Raw genomic sequence first — 16443 nt, 5'->3', positions numbered from 1 at the left:
CTTCCATTTCTATTTTTTGGAACAGTTTCAGAAGAATAGGTATTAATTCTTCTTTAAATGTTTGGTAGAATTCCCCTGGGAAGCCATCTGGCCCTGGGCTTTTGTTTGTTGGGAGATTTTTGATGACTGCTTCAATTTCCTTAGTGGTTATAGGTCTGTTCAGGTTTTCTTTCTATTTCTTCCTGGTTCAGTTTTGGTAGTTGATACATCTCTAGGAATGCATCCATTTCTTCCAGGTTATCTAATTTGCTGGCATAGAGTTGCTCATAATATGTTCTTATAATTGTTTGTATTTCTTTGGTGTTGGTTGTGATCTCTCCTCTTTCATTCATGATTTTGTTGATTTGGGTCATTTCTCTTTTCTTTTTGATAAGTCTGGCCAGGGGTTTATCAATCTTGTTAATTCTTTCAAAGAAGCAGCTCCTAGTTTCGTTGATCTGTTCTAGTGTTCTTTTGGTTTCTATTTCATTGATTTCTGCTCTGATCTTTATTACTTCTCTTCTCCTGCTGGGTTTAGGCTTTATTTGCTGTTTTTTCTCTAGCTCCTTTAGGTGTAGAGTTAGGTTATGTATTTGAGACCTTTCTTGTTTCTTGAGAAAGGCTTGTATTGCTATATACTTTCCTCTTAGGACTGCCTTTGCTGCATCCCAAAGATTTTGAATACTTGTGTTTTCATTTTCATTGGTTTCCATGAATTTTTTTAATTCTTCTTTAATTTCCTGGTTGACCCATTCATTCTTTAGCAGGATGCTCTTTAGCCTCCATGTATTTGAGTTCTTTCTGACTTTCCTCTTGTGGTTGAGTTCTAATTTTAAAGCATTGTGGTCTGAAAATAGACAGGGAATGATCCCAATCTTTTGGTACTGGTTGAGACCTGATTTATGACCTAGGATGTGATCAATTCTGGAGAATGTTCCATGGGCACTAGAGAAGAATGTGTATTCCGTTGCTTTGGGATGGAAAGTTCTGAATATATCTGTGAAGTCCATTAGGTCCAGTGTGTCATTTAAAGTCTTTATTTCCTTGTTGATCTTTTGCTTAGATGATCTGTCCATTTCAGTGAGGGGGGTGTTAAAGTCCCCCACTATTATTGTATTGTTGTCAATGTGTTTCTTTGCTTTTGTTATTAATTGGCTTCTATAAGTGGTTGCTCCCATGTTAGGGCCATAGATATTTACAATTGCTAGATCTTCTTGTTGGATAGACCCTTTAAGTAGGATATAGTGTCCTTCCTCATCTGTTATTACAGTCTTTGGTTTAAAATCTAATTTGTCTGATATAAGGATTGCCACCCCAGCTTTCTTTTGGTGTCCATTAGCATGGTAAATGGTTTTCCACCCTCTGACTTTCAATCTGGGGGTGTCTTTGGGTCTAAAATGAGTCTCTTGCAGACAGCATATCGATGGGTCTTGTTTTTTAATCCAATCTGATAGCCTGTGTCTTTTGATTGGGGCATTTAGCCCATTTATATTCAGGGTAACTATTGAAAGATGAATTTAGTGCTATTGTATTGACTGTAAGGTGACTGTTACCGTATATTGTCTGTGTTCCTTTCTGGTCTATGTTGCTTTTAGGCTCTCTCTTTTAAGCAGAATTTTCTAATAGTTGGCTATATAGGTTTAGTTTTCAGGAAAAATTTCTGATCTAAGAATATTGATTTAAAAATCATCAATGTGTAGTTGGTAATCGAGATCTTGGGGGGGGGGATGAGATTTACCAGAAAGAATGTGTGGAATGAGAAAAAATGGGGCTCAACAGAATTCTTGGGAGAACCAAAATTTCAGGTTCAGGCAAAGGAGCTTGCATACAAGGCTGAGGAATGGCCAGAGAGGTAGGAGGGTGTTAAGAATATTGAGCTGAGGAGATTATTCTGGATTTTCTGCATGAGTGCAAAATGCCATTGCAAGTGTCTTTATAAGAAAGAGGCAGAAGGAGATTATATACATGCAGAGAAGATGATGTGAAGATGGGGGCAGAGAGGGGAGTGATGTGGCCACAAGCCAAGGAATGCCTGGAGCCACCAGAAGCTGGAAGAGGCCAGGAAAAATTCTCCCCTAGAGCCCAGAGGGAGCATGGCCCTGCTGACACCTCAATTTCAGATTTTTGGCTTCTAGACTGTGAGAGAATAAATCTCTGTTGTTTAAAGTCACCTGGTTTGTTGTAATTTGTCACATCAGTCCTAGGAGACTAACTCAGAGAAAAATCAGGAAAGCATGATATCATGGAAGCCAAGGGAGAAAGGATTTCAAGAGGATGAGTGGTCAACGTTCAACAAATAGTTATTAAGTGCATTCTATATAGTAAGTCCGGTCCAAGATTCTGGAGATACTGTCCTCATGGAACTCACATTTGAGTTTCCTAACCATGAACAAGCGGTGTTCACTACTGCAAAGATGTCAACTAAAAAATCTCGAAAATAGTTGTAGTGGACATTTGTTTTTTGTTTTTGCCACCCAGTATCCTTTCACCCTTATTTTTATTATAACACCTTCATTTCCTTTTAGAGAACTTCCTTCACCATTGTGTGCATTCTGTGTAGTCTCCTGGGACTTGGGATCTTAAAGCAGAGGTACAAGAATGGGAAATGCGTCCAAAGTTCATTCACTTCAAAAGTGGGGCTCTGACCAGGCTGTTGAATAGTTGTTACTACCAAACCCCTAGGGCTGTCCTGGTTTCTGCATTTCTTCTGACCCTGGTCATCCAAGATCCTGATGATTCCTGCTCTATTTCTTTCTTAATGATTCCTTGTCTGCCTAAGGCAGTTAGGTTTCTCTTACTTGAACGTAAAGACTTGTAATTGATATAGGCATCTGTTGGCTTTCAGCCAGATTATGATTTACTGAAGAGTATAGTATAAAGGAGGAGGAGTACAGACAAGTGACAAAGAGAAAGACGGTAAAATGGCTGGAGGAAGGTGTGGCTTAGGAGAGGTTTCCTTTCTCTTTATTTTCAGATACTGAGGAGATTTATGTGTTGGTGGAGGTAGAGGCTGAAGATGTAGCACAGAGAGGGGGTGACTGATGGAGTTGTGTCTGTGAGGAAAGAAGAGATGGGATTTCAAACAATAGAAGATCTTCTCTACTATAACTGAAGAAAATAGGTGGATATGATTGGAACTAAGTCTGTGGGAGTGGTGCAGAAAGTTTATGAGATTCTTTTCTAGTATCTTTTATTTTTTCTGAAAAGTGAGAGGCCAGGTCATCACCCAAGAGTGAAGAGGACAGTGGTAGAGTTAGTGGTTTGAGGAAAGAGGAGGGGGCTTGAAGTAGCCAGTGTGGAAGATGAGAGGAGAATCCACTAAAGCAACTTGGCAGAACTGGCTGGAAAGGCTGTGAGCCTTGTTTGGGTCAGATACTGTGAATTTTTCTAGTATAATCTGTAAGGTTGTGTGGTTTTCTTCCTTGGTGCTTAAAAGCATGAAGAAGGCCAATAGTTGGAGTCATCCAGGGCTTGGTTTTTATCAGGTAGGTGTGATGGAGGGACGATGAGGTGAGCCTGTTGAGAATGCCAAGAGATGTTTGACAGGGTGAAATGTTGGGTCTAAGCTAGGTAGGGAGTGTTCACAGGAGAGGTAGATAGGGGTGAGGGAGAAGGGTGAAGGTGCTAGAGGGCTGGACAAAGGGGAAGAACTGATGCCGAGGAGGAAGTAACTGGGTGATCCAGCTGGGAGAATGAGGGTGTGGTCATAACATGGATGCTGGAGCTAGGATTCCAGGGGACGGGTAGGTCCAGGTCATGGCTGAGGGAGGGAGTGGATGGGCCACCGAGGAGAAGCTTGCTGCTGATAGGAGGTCAAGGCACTAAAAGACATAGGTTTTTATGGTCCTTCTCAAAGATGTTTCATTTCTTCAGCCTAGAAACAGAAAGGAAGACTGAGCCAGATTGTGGAGTCTTCAATAAATGATGAAGCAAGACAGGAAGTTTGGAAGATAACAGCAATGTGGAAAGAAAGTGTGCAGTAGATAAGAATTTGTTTCATGATGTTCAGGTACACAAAACGTGGCTTTTTTGTTTTATGACAAATCAAATCTGGCTCCAAGTCCCCACTTCCTGGTTGGTGGCATAGTCGATGTTGGTAATTATTGGGGCTCATCATACCCTCCTGTACTGAGTTCTTTAACAGAATTCCAAGGTTTACATGGTCTCAGGGTGTAGGATACTGGCTGCCATTATATTCCACATTGTGATTGCACAATGTGGATGTCCAACCTAGCTGTGCTACTCAGGTGGGCTAGAGTGGTGCCCATGGTGCCCAGTGGGCCTGTCCACTGGTGGCTGTTCAACCACAGCAGACCCTCCCTGGTGATCCTGAGCCTTGTGGATTTAGTCTCCAGCCTCCACAGACATCCACTCACCTTGATGTAGGTCCAGCCATATCCAGGACATGTGGAAGCAGGGCTCAGCCTTCCTACCCTCCTGGAATTCATCACATCTGCTTTACAGGTTATGGAGCACTCCAAAGAGCTTTTGTTTGTGGAGGTTATAGTGATCAATATTTACTATGCCAGAAATTAAAACTGAGAAAGTTTCAAAATTTTTATTAATTTATTAAAAATATTAATAAGCCCATTATACATGGAAATAAGTCACAGTTGTTTTGTGTAAAATTAATATTTTCCAAAGCATAAAAGCTTAATAAGAAGAATACTTTTTTTTTTTTTTTACATTTTTGTAAATCACGTTAATATCTGGATTCTCACGTCTGCTTCTGCATTTGATCTGTTGTGATATCACACATAAGGTAGCCTCTGGACAGCTCCATGTACAATGTTGAGAGCATGAAAGTGAAAAAGACAAAGAACATCATATTATTATGAAAATACATTTGACCTTCTGGAACTACTGAAAGGGTCAAAATAATGATTTTTTCTAGGGGACAGCATTTTGAGACTCTCTCTTTAGAGGATCTAGCTCTTCATGGGGCTGGAGGGGTCATGCCCCTCTTCCTTAAAACTTAGGGCTCCTCCAAAGACCTGTTCTTGCTTCTCTGGGTCAAGAGTAAAGTCAAGTTTCCAAGACTCAGAGGCATGATTGCTTTCTGAGAACAGGTTGAAATAAACACTTCTTGTTCTTTTTTAGTGAAATACCCATAGAAATCATGGCAGTTTCTTAGATTAATCCACTACAGAGGGATGGCAGGTGTTATTGGTTGAGGGTGGATGGGGAATGGTTTGGAAGCAACCGACAGAGAGGGAATGGGGTGGTAAATGAGCAGCAGCCGCCCCTTGGGAGGGCTCAGGACACATCCATGGCCCCACTAAAGCTGGGCAGTTTGAATCCGGTTAGACTCCACGCTGGTTTTCTCCTTGCCTAATCTTTTCCAGAAACTTCTCCTTCACACCCATAATGTGGGCTGATATATGGACTCACTAGCCTCTCTCCTTTATCCCTTTCTCCAGACTAGCATCTCTTGCTATCCAGTTAAAATCTTTCTAGCTGTGTGGCCTTGAGCACCTCTCTAAACTCCACTTTCACAACTTGCAAAATGGGAGATTGTGGTAGTATCCATCCCAGAAGATTGTGCAGACACATAAGAAAATGCATGCAAATTACCCAGCGTAGTCCAAGTCTGGGGCACAACAGATATTCACTTCACATTGGCCATTATCAATGGGCATGTCTGGTAAGGCCTCTGCGAGATGTAAGAGCCCATTGACCCTTTTTCTTTAATATAGGGCTTTACTCTATATCCTCTCTATAATCCTTTAAAGGCCTCCAATGCACTACCAATTCCCATTTTGTGTGTATCATATCAGCAGGCAGGAAGTCTGTGAGCATCTCCTTACTGTGCCTGTATCTTCCGTATTTATCTAATTATCTTCGTCTGCAAACACCGGTCACCACAATCCTTTCCTTTCTTACTGTTTCTTCTCATTCATTTTAAACAAGACTGGCTCTAGGCCCATAGTAAAATCACCATGGGTTACAAAGCAAGTTCAGAAATGCAAAGCCATTTCTATATGGATTATTTCTGCTGAGCCACTTTCACCCTGGCTTATGGGGATGGGAGGGGCGGGGCCTGTGGCCACAACAGCTGCAGCCCCCCTCAGGGCCCAGTTCCTCCAAGGCACAATGAGCTGAACCATCCACTCAGTCCCAAGGTCTGCTCCACCCTTTGCCCAGCCGCTCAGATCTGAGGCTAACTTGGCAGAAAACAGGACTTGCATTTAGTTGGTGAGGACCAGCTCTTAAGTACTCTCTTACAGACCCTTAAATACTCTTTCCCCCCTTTCTTTTATGAATTCATGTTTATAAAGAAAAAAACTATCTGAAAAAAATCCTGTTTCTTTGGTTTCTCATCCCAAGATACTTGGATTTGACAACTGGATTATTTAGGGAATTGTGTATCAGTCATGCATCCAACATCTATTTCTTGAGAGCGTCCCATGTTATGGACACAATTCTCGGTTCTGGAGCTCCAGCAATGAGCAGGGCAGACACAATCCCTTCTCTGATAGAAGAGGATGAAGGGCAGAAAACACACAGGGAAACAAAGCAGAAAGTAGCCCGGAGGCCAGGTGTACCAGGTAGAAATTTTGGTTCATTGCAACAGAAATCGACTTTGTTTTCACCAAAGGCAAAAGAAGGATTTTACCGGGTACACATGGGGCTACTCATAGAATAGAAGAAAAGGCTGAAGAACCAAGGTTTGGGAGCTCCCAAACAGAATCACTTGGAGGATCTAGGAAACTAGAAGTGTCTTTCCCGCATCCCCACTCAACTCAATCAGCTCCTGCTGGTGTCTCGTTCTGGGTCAAAATGCCAGAGAGAAGGTGGCTGGCCGGTCCAGCTTGAGTCACATGCCCACGTCTTGGCCAGGGGAGGGCTGGCCACCTGGATTGACAGTCTCTCCAGGGTTCTCTCCAATGAGGAGAGTGGTAACTCCCCCAAGGAAAACTGGGGTGCTGTTGCAGAAGTGGGAGAGATGGGTACCAAGCAGACAAGAAGAACAGATGTGCCTGGTTGTAAAGCAGGTTACCTAGGTGAGGCCTAGGGGTTTTAGCTCATGCAGGGGTTCCAAAAATGGATGTGCTTTTGGTTTGCATTGTTAGATCCACCTAGGTGTCAAGGGTTTGCCAACCCCACAGTCCCTATGGGGTGAAAATGGGACTGAGGATTTAGGATTTTGAGAAGGGTACTGACAATTAAAAATGTATCAAGGGCAATCAGGATGGCAAAGGATCTAGAAAGCCTGGTCTATGAAGAATAATTAAAGAAGCTGCTGTAATAGTCTCGAGCCCCTAAAAGAGATGTTAGTTGTCTCATCCTTGTGATGTGTTCTAAATGAGTTAAATAGCAAGGTTCATTCCCTCTTTAATGATACTTTATTATAAAATCTTAATCTGTTGGGAATGAAAACTGGTGCAGCCACTCTGGAAAACAGTATGGAGGGTTCTCAAAAGTTAGACATATAATTACCCTATGACCCAGCAATTGTACTACTAGATATTTACCCAAAGGATACAAAAATATTGATTTGAAGGGGCATAAGCACTCCGATGTTTATAGCGGTACTATCAACAATAGCCAAACTATGGAAAGAGCCCACGTGTCCATCGACTGATGAATGGATAAAGAAGTTGTGGTATATATATATATATATATATACCACACTATAAGTCAATCAGAGAAAGACAAATACTGTCTGATTTTACTCATATGTGGAATGTAAGAAACAAAACAGATGAACATAGAAGAAAGTGAAAAAAAAAAAAAAGAAAGAAAGGGAGGCAAACCATAAGAGACTCTTAACTATAGAGAACAAACAGGGTTGATGGAGGGAGTTGGGTGGGGGATGGGCTAGATGGGGGTGGGCATTAAGGAGGGCACTTGGCAGGATGAGCACTGTGCTTTGCTTGTAAGTGATGAATCACTAAATCTTACACCTGAAACTAAATTACACTATACATTAACTAGAATTGAAATAAAAACCTGAGATGTAAAAAAAAAAAAAATCAATAAAACAAAAAATCTTAGTCTATCAAAGGAAAACTTTAAAATACATATAATCTGCTATCCCTGAACTTTTGTTTATCCTTCTATAAAATGAATTTGAGCCAGATCACCTCTGGGGGCTCCTCCAGTTTTAAAATTCTACATTCTACAAATCTCATCATCTCTTATGAGAGAGCTACATTGTAAATAATAATATTAATATGGTACCTTTACTTGCCAGAATTTATTCTATGATATTTTTGTTTATTCCAAGAGTGTTAAATTAATCTTCATCATCTTTTTTTTAAGTAGAGAAGAGTAGATGAAATTTCTTCCATTTTAAAGATTAGGAAACAAAAAACAGCGGTTTATAGGTAAGGGTACAGTACGTTTCGTTTTGTCTCGTTACACTGAAGTGTATTATTCTTGTCCCTTTTATAATAATTATACATCAAACACTATTAGATAACCATATTGTGAGGATTATTGTCAAACAGGAAATTTTATATTTATCCAAAATATGTCTGTGGTCTAAGGTCTATTTGGTTACTTAGTTGTGCCAAGGTTTTAAAAATAGTTAAGATAAAGTGTGAGCATAGGAACTCAATAATGAAATCTAAGATCTTCCTTCAAGAATAAGAAGCAATTACTATTTGCAATTTAATTAGGAAAACACAGTTAAAGGAATAAAGAGTGTCTGTTCTCCTGCTGAATATTAAAGTTCACCACAAAGGGAACCCTCATGTGAAATGTAGTTGTGGTTAATTAGCTGAAGTATATGGGGCTGGAACAAGTCCCCGCTCAGGGCCAGACAATGACCTCCCCAGCGGCCAGAGATCAGTGATCATTTAGGAAGCAAACACTTAGAATCACAAAATCTAGACTATGCCTGTCTATTGCAATATTTCACAACACATAATGCACTCCCCTGTATTTTCTCTTGACATTCGATTTGCAGTTGCTTAGAAACATCATATGCTTGGGCTTATTAATAAAGAATTGTTGATATGTTGACCCTGAACTGAATCCAAGGCCAAGCTGACCACTTTCTGCAAACAAGCTGAGTCAGATCCCCAAGGTGCTTTGGGCTGTAAGTAGAGTTCCTAGGGGCAGTAGGTCTAGCCTCCTGACCCTGGGATAGAATGACAAGTTCAGGTTGGGAACATGTTCAGAACAGCTTGATGTTGGAAAAGAGCCCAAGAATAAAAGTCAAGAGTCTTGGGTTCTGGTCTTCTAGATTTGGCTCTGCCACTAGGAGTTGTGTGACTTTAGGTAAGATTCTTTACTTCTGTGGGCCATATTTATTTCACCTGTAAATGGAATGAAGCAGTTACTCTCCAAGGGTGTCATAAAGATGTCACAGATTTGGCGATGGGAAAATACAAAGGTACAACGCAAAGTCGGCATTCTTTCAGAGCAAATCTGCATACAGGTAAAGGGATCTTCTTTCCCATCCCATCTGCTGATCTGACAGGTACATCCCGCAGGACCTGCCCAGGTTGCTGTTTGGTTTTTACTTTCATCTCATCAGTGGGCATTGCTGCCACCAGACAGGGGGTTGTCAAGACATTTATTCTCATTTCAATATTTGACTGTTTACCCATGCTGGCAGCTGGAGACACAGTCATGGACCAAAATCCCCACAAAAATCCTGCTCCTGGGGAATTCTAGTCAGACAATATATAATACATCAGGTGTTGGTGATAGTGCTCTGAGGAAAAATAAAGTTGGTTAAGAGATCAGACCCACCTGGGGAGGGGGGTTGCTCTTTTAGCTGGGGAAGGCTTCCCTGATAAGGTGACATCTGAACTGAGTTCTGAATGAAGCGGGGAGGGTGTCCCCAGTCTGGGGCAAGAGCAGTCCATGGGGGGTGGTGGGGGGTGGAAGTTAAGGACAAAGGTCCCGAGGGGAGAGGAAGCTAGGGTTTTCAAGAAAGATCAAGGAGACCAATGTGGCTGGAATGAGGAGGCAAAAAGATTGGGCATTAGTGGCGGTTTCTGTTCTGATGGTGGAAGGATCATGGGGGAGCTGTTGCCCCTTTGCTGGAAAGCACACAGGTAACAGCACAGTCTAGATTTAGGGGTCCCTAGGTTGTTAGCGTTGGCTGGACCCAGAGAGTAGACAGTGCCCCAGACAGGTATGTGACCAGGACCCGTGCTAGTCTTCTTGAAATGCTAAATAGTTTTATGTTTGTGTTTGTGGTCTTTGAGTGAAGTCCATGGGCCAGTGGTACCTGCGCCGGGGGCTGGGAGCGGTCCTGCCTCTTGCCACTCTAGGTTGGGTGTGGGTCACCCAGCGACCCTCATCTGGGCCCTAGCCTGGTGGTAGGGGCCGGTAGGGGCCAGGCTGCACCCTCTGCCTGTCACAGGTGGGGGTGAGGAGGGTCTCAGTATCCCTGGGCCTGAGGGAGCTGATATTAAATAAAAAAACACAAGAGGACAGGTAGAGAGACTGCAGAAGAAAGGAAAAGCTTTCTTCCTGGTCTTTGAACAAAGGATCCCTATTTTCATTTTGCAGTGGCCCCTAGTGCGCTTCTCGGTCAGGAACAGAGTGTCATCCCCCTATGCTAGGACCTTGTTTTAAAACCCAGTAAACATCTTGCTGCGTTCCTGTGTGTCCTGTTGCCCTCTGCTGGGCAAACTAGGCATTAGCTCTACCTCAAAATCTGTGAAGAAAACGCTTCTAAATCAAGAAATTAAAAACCCCTTCGAAACAATAGTTAAAATAATCATTGATGTTCTCCCTCTGGGCTTTTGAAGCCTGTTGCGGGTTTTAGTCAATTGCCCAGTGAACTACCTTATAGGTGGGTGAGTTTTGTTTGAAAAACAGCTATCACAAAACCTTAGTATCCGGGTGTGAGATGTAAAGTACAGCAGAAATCACATTTTGAACAGTGGGTGATTCTATTTTATTGTGCCATCATGTAATATTACTTACTGTGTATGAAATATTCCTTACAATTAAAAAAATTGTTGGAATGGACCTACACATTAATAGTACCTTTGTTCAGAATTTAAAGAACCTAATCACTCCAATTTCCAAGTTCTGCATATCTGGCAATTTTTCATTCCATTGGACATAGGGAGAATTACCTAGGGAATATTTCTTTAATGTTTGCAATACATCAAGAATTTAATATTTAGCCATTAAGTCACCGCTTCTAAGATAGACTCTCTTTTTGGCAATGATGGTACCAAAACCATAAGAAAGATCACTGTTAAAATTGGTGGACCCCTGTTGTCTTCAGCTATTTTACTCTGTGTGTATGTGTGTGTGTGAGAGAGAGAGAGAGAGAGAGGGAGAGATGTATGTGGAGCATAAGTGCACGGTGGTCACCCTCTGTGTCCTGTGTGTAAGGCCGGATGTCATCAACACAACTGAGGGCCCCATCTAGACTCCTCCACATTGCACTGTGGCGCAAACTTCGTCTGACTTCTCTCATTTAAATTTCACAGTCACTTTGCAAGAGGGGTATTCTACTTCCCACAGAACACTGAGCTTCACTGGGGTTAAAGAACTTACTCAAGACTGTCAACCTAGTAACTGACAATCTGGGGTCCGTGCCAGAGCTATCTAACTCCAAAGCCCCGTGTCTTCTGCTATGCAATGTGACTCCCTAAGAAATGACTCTAATCCTGATTAGTTTTTCAGAGAACTACTAGTAAGGATGTAACAGATTGTGTAATGCGATGGCACGTTACAAGTTAGAGATGGCAAAATTATAGACCCGAGGAATGAAGTGACCTGCCCTAAGCTGGGTGTTCAGGAGAAGAACTGGACTTAGACCCTGAGTCCCCTTAGCCCCAGTTCGATGCTCTTTCTTATCGCATTGCTGGAATAACTTAGTTTAGAAACTGGGGATAATGTATTTTATTCCCACTTTCCCATCTCTTAGGTGGTGGTATTTGCGCCCTCCAGAAACTACCTAGAGTGAAAGATACAAAAGAATGACCTGGTACAAGATTTTGAATGAATTAAATCTTGGTCATGGCCTAACTGAGAAAGGAAAGAGAAAAGAAGCTAACCAAATAGGCAGCCCACTGTCACGCCGCTAGTGTCCCTCAGGGCAACCTTCTAGTCTATTGATCGATCAACCAACATTTACTGAGCATCTTCTATGAGCCACATACCAAGAGAGGAGCTAGAAAAACTAGCAGTGAGTAACTGCCAATGGAGGACTCACAGTCAAATGGGATGAATAAACATGGAAACGAAAATACACTGCAATGTAAGTCCTACAAACATGCTGCTATGGGATTACAGAGAGAAGGGCACCAATTCCTACCTGGGAGAATCAGAATCACTGAGGGACAGGCATCCACTCACGCCAGGATACCTTCAATATGGCAGTGCTATTCACACAACATTTTTCTGGTCTTTCGAACAATGAAATGTGCATCCTTCCATTCCAACTTGGACAAACAAGAGGATCCGAAGATAAGCCAGGAACTGGAACTAGCAGAAATTTGGGGGGAAGACATTAAATTATTTTGGTTAGTAAGGAACAGAGATGTGGATTATTAGAACATTGTGGTGAATTTAAATTGTCTAGAGGGACTGAACAGCAAATGAAAGCTTAATTTCAGCTTGGTTAAACACAGAGTAATTGGAGTCATTAAATTGGTATGCTAATTTGATTAAAAATTTAAAGCAAAAACAAACATGTTAGCTAAAAGGGTGACTATTATATAATCTTAATGAGTTTTCAATTTAAACATTTTTTTCCAACTAGAAATAGGATTAATTTTAGGGCTCCCAGATACATTACATTACATTGAACTCAGGAAAAAAAATAAGAGGATCTAGGAATGATTAATATACCTCACTCATGGATTACAGAACTACATATCTTTTAAGTTTTAGAAAAACAGAAAGTGGAATTGATTATTAAATCTTGGAATTGGGAAAGACTGTTTAGGTTCAAAAGTAGTATAAGTTAGCAGAGGAAAAAATGGAAAAATTTAATTAAAAATGAGAGTTTCCTTTTGTAAAATAAAGAAACACCATCAAAATACTAGACAAACACAGGGGGAATAGTTACAGCAATAAACTAGTGATTGTATAATATTAATTATAATTGTATATAAAGATTATGTAAGGTAATAATTACAAAAAATTGATAAGACATTCTCTAACACCTCAATAAATAGATGTGTTAGTCAGCTGTTACTGCAATAACAGTGCATAACAAATCCCCTTAAAACTCAGTGGCTAATGATAGCATTTATTCTCACATAAGTCTACGAGCATAAGTCAGACTCTGGTTTGACTGGTTTAGGTTGGACTGGGCTGGGTGACTCTGCTTCAGGGTGTAAGTTCATGGGGCTCAGCTCCAGGATGCAGTTTGGGTACAAGTCTATTCCAAGTGTCTGTCATCACTCTAAGACCAATGATTTCCCAGGGCTGGTTCTGATGGTGATGACAAAAGTGCAAGATTATCAGCCAATCTGAGCAAGCACAGTTAAAACCTTTTGAAGTTGAGTCCTTATTTTTTTTTAAATCTTCTGTCTTTATTAACACCAAGCCCCCTTTTTAGTTTTATGTTTCTCCCTGTCTTTAATTTTTTTTTATTTTTTGAAAGTTTATTTATTTAATTTTTTTGTAATCTCTACACCCAACATGGGGTTCAAACTCATGATCCTGAGATCAGGAGTTGCATACTCTTTCAACTGAGCCATAAAGCCTCTTGCTTATGTCTTGTCCGCTAACACTGTGTTGGGCAAAGCAAGTCATATGGCCAAGTACAACATCATTGGGGTAAGGAATGGTATTCTACCCACAGTGAAAGGGAAAGTAAAATTAAGCTAAATGATCACAATGGGAAAAGGAAATAAACTGGTAAGCCACAAAATAGGAAACCTGCAATTAATAAAATAGGGGAAGATGATCAACCTCTTCAGTAACATAAAAAATGGAAATTAAAACTGCATTGAAATAGCACTTATTACTTATTAACAAGGAAAATATTAAAGAAATCAAATTACTCAATAGTAAAAATTCTTCCCAACAAGAGCAACATGAGAGTCAGATGGTTTTATAGATGAGTTCAACTAAATTTCCAGAAACAGATCATTCCATCTGATGTAAATTCTTTCAGAGGATGGGAAGAGTGGAAACATTCTTAATGCATTTTATGGCATCAAAACAAGAAAAGAACACTAGAATGAAGGGAAATTACAGTTCATTCTCATTTTTAAGCATAGATGTAAAAAATCCTAAATAAAATATTCTAAACAGAATCTAACAGTGTATAAGAAAGATAGCACACCATAATAAATACCCCCAAATAGCATGGCTTAAATGAGAGAGGTTTTTAAGTGCAGCTTGTCTAGGCTGGTGGGACAGCTCTAATTCAACAGGTCACCTAGAGATCTACAGTCCTTCCACCTTGTTGCCAGGTCCTTCCAGAGAGCCTTGTACTCACCTGAATGATCAAAGCTGGGCCACTCCCACATCAAGTGTTGTGGTCAATACAATGTGAGGAAAAGCTGAGTCTGGGGTAAGCAATGTTTCCTTAAGTAGGAGCTACCTGGAAGCTGCACCATTACTCCTGGAATGAATAGAATTGTTGGACAGCTCTATGCCCATGAGGAGGAGGATGCAATTTTTTGGAGGCGATTGGCAACCTGCCACATGAGGAATAGCCCTAACAAAAGATGTTCGAGATCCATATTCAGAATATCATAAGATCTTATTGGAGGATGTTAAAGAACACCCACGAAAATGGAATGATATGTTTTTGGAGAGGAGTACTCAAGATCATGAAGTTGCTTATTCTCTCCAGATTCTCAAGAGACTCATAAGGTATTAGAAATTCAAATAGCATTAAGAGGATTGCAGCCATTCTTATTTTACTGCTGTTTTAGCCATTCCAAATATAATTGCCTGGGGGAATTTATCTTGGGTCTAGGGACAGAAATTATTATTTTTGTCCCATTTGTATCATTTGAGCAGTGTCAGATTGGAGGACAAACAGACTTTGGGGGAAAACACAAGAAGAGAAGGTGCCACTACCATTCTACTCTCTGTCCCTATGAATCTGACTACTCTAGGTACCTCCTATAGGTGGAACCATACAGTATTTGTCCTTTTGTGGCTAATTTATTTCACTTACAACATTTTCCAGGTTTTTCCATGCTATAGCATGTGTCAGAATTTCCTTCCTTTTAAAGTCCTGAATAATATTCTATTATATGTATGTACTACATTTTGTTTATTCATTTGTCAATTCATACTTGGGGCTTTCTACCTTTTTGTTATTTTGAATATTGTTGCCATGAACAAGGGTGTACAAATACCTCTTTCAGTCCCTGCTTTCAACTCTTTGGGTATATACCTGGAAATAGAATTGCTAAATCATATGATCATGTGGTAATTCTATTTTTTTTTTTTTTTTGAGGAACTGCCGTACTGTTTTCTAGAGCAACTGCCCCATTTTACATTCTCACCAGCAGAGCACAAGGTTCCAAATTTTCCACATCCTGGCCCCTGGTTACATTTTACGTGACAGAGCACACCACTGCAATGCATCTGCTTCGTTTTAAAGAATACCATCATAGCTGGTTTATTATTTTTTCTTTCCTTCTCTCAAGCATTTATCCTATGTCATTTTCTTCTTATCAAAAATCCAGGACTCAGCACAGTTATGGTTTTGGGGGATGGGTGCTGAGATCAGCTGGGCCACCAAGAATAAGCCTTAATATTTACACTCATCATAAATTATATTGTTACGGCACTTTGCAAAGTATAAAATGCTTTTATATTCATAATCTCTTTGATTCCTGTGCTATAAGGGGGATTATGCATTTGTTATTATTCCCCTTTTTAGATGGCTCCCAGAATCTAAGTAACCTGCTTAGGTTGTATAGCCAGCGTCGGACTGGATACAACACCTTCTGATTTTTGACACATTCCGTGCTTTTCCCATCACACTGTGGGAATTCTTTAGTCCCCCTGATAGGCGCATTCACAGAGACCCGTTTGATTGTTTCCCTTCCAGATATATGGTAGGACTGGCTCAGATATTTAAAACTGCTGTGAAATATAGAATTAATATCTGCTTGTAGACCTCCTGGATCCTCTTGGTCTCACCATTTGCTCCTGCTATTGCAGCAACCAGTTTCACGAGGCTTAGGCCAGCTTTACTTCTATATAACCAGATACCACCTCACCTTGATTCTGCCTTGGGCATCTCTTGTTTTCCTCCCTGAAGGAACATCTTGCATCATGGCCTGGGGTACCTATAGGAACATCGCATCTCTCACACATGTGCACTCTGGAAGAGCAGGTGAGTTAAAACTCATGGGACCACCTTTGGCCAAAAGGAAATGAAAGCCAACAAATAAATAGTCTCCCTTTCTTCTTCCAGGAGAACATTTCTGAGATGCATTCCATAAAAGGTTCTTTAGAAAGACCTGGCAAGATCTAATACCATTCACCTTTAGCAGCGGCCAACTCAGTAATGCATTCATTATTAGTTTTCTCTCCTTTCGTGTTTGGCAGTTCTCC

General features: G+C 40.8%; 1 long non-coding RNA gene across 1 annotated transcript in view; it reads left to right on the top strand.

The window, feature by feature from the left end:
• Positions 1 to 16216, top strand: part of LOC144381485 (uncharacterized) — a 66677-nt gene extending 50461 nt beyond the window's left edge. The window contains exon 4 of the long non-coding RNA XR_013446735.1: positions 16048 to 16216. This is a non-coding gene — a long non-coding RNA (uncharacterized LOC144381485). The remainder of the gene's footprint in view (positions 1 to 16047) is intronic.
• The last annotated feature ends 227 nt before the right edge of the window (positions 16217 to 16443 follow it).

Source organism: Halichoerus grypus, chromosome 4 (assembly GCF_964656455.1).
Source record: "Halichoerus grypus chromosome 4, mHalGry1.hap1.1, whole genome shotgun sequence".
Classification (NCBI taxonomy): Eukaryota; Metazoa; Chordata; class Mammalia; order Carnivora; family Phocidae; genus Halichoerus; species Halichoerus grypus.
Note: the sequence above shows the minus strand (reverse complement) of the source record. Positions and strands in the feature narration are given on the sequence as shown.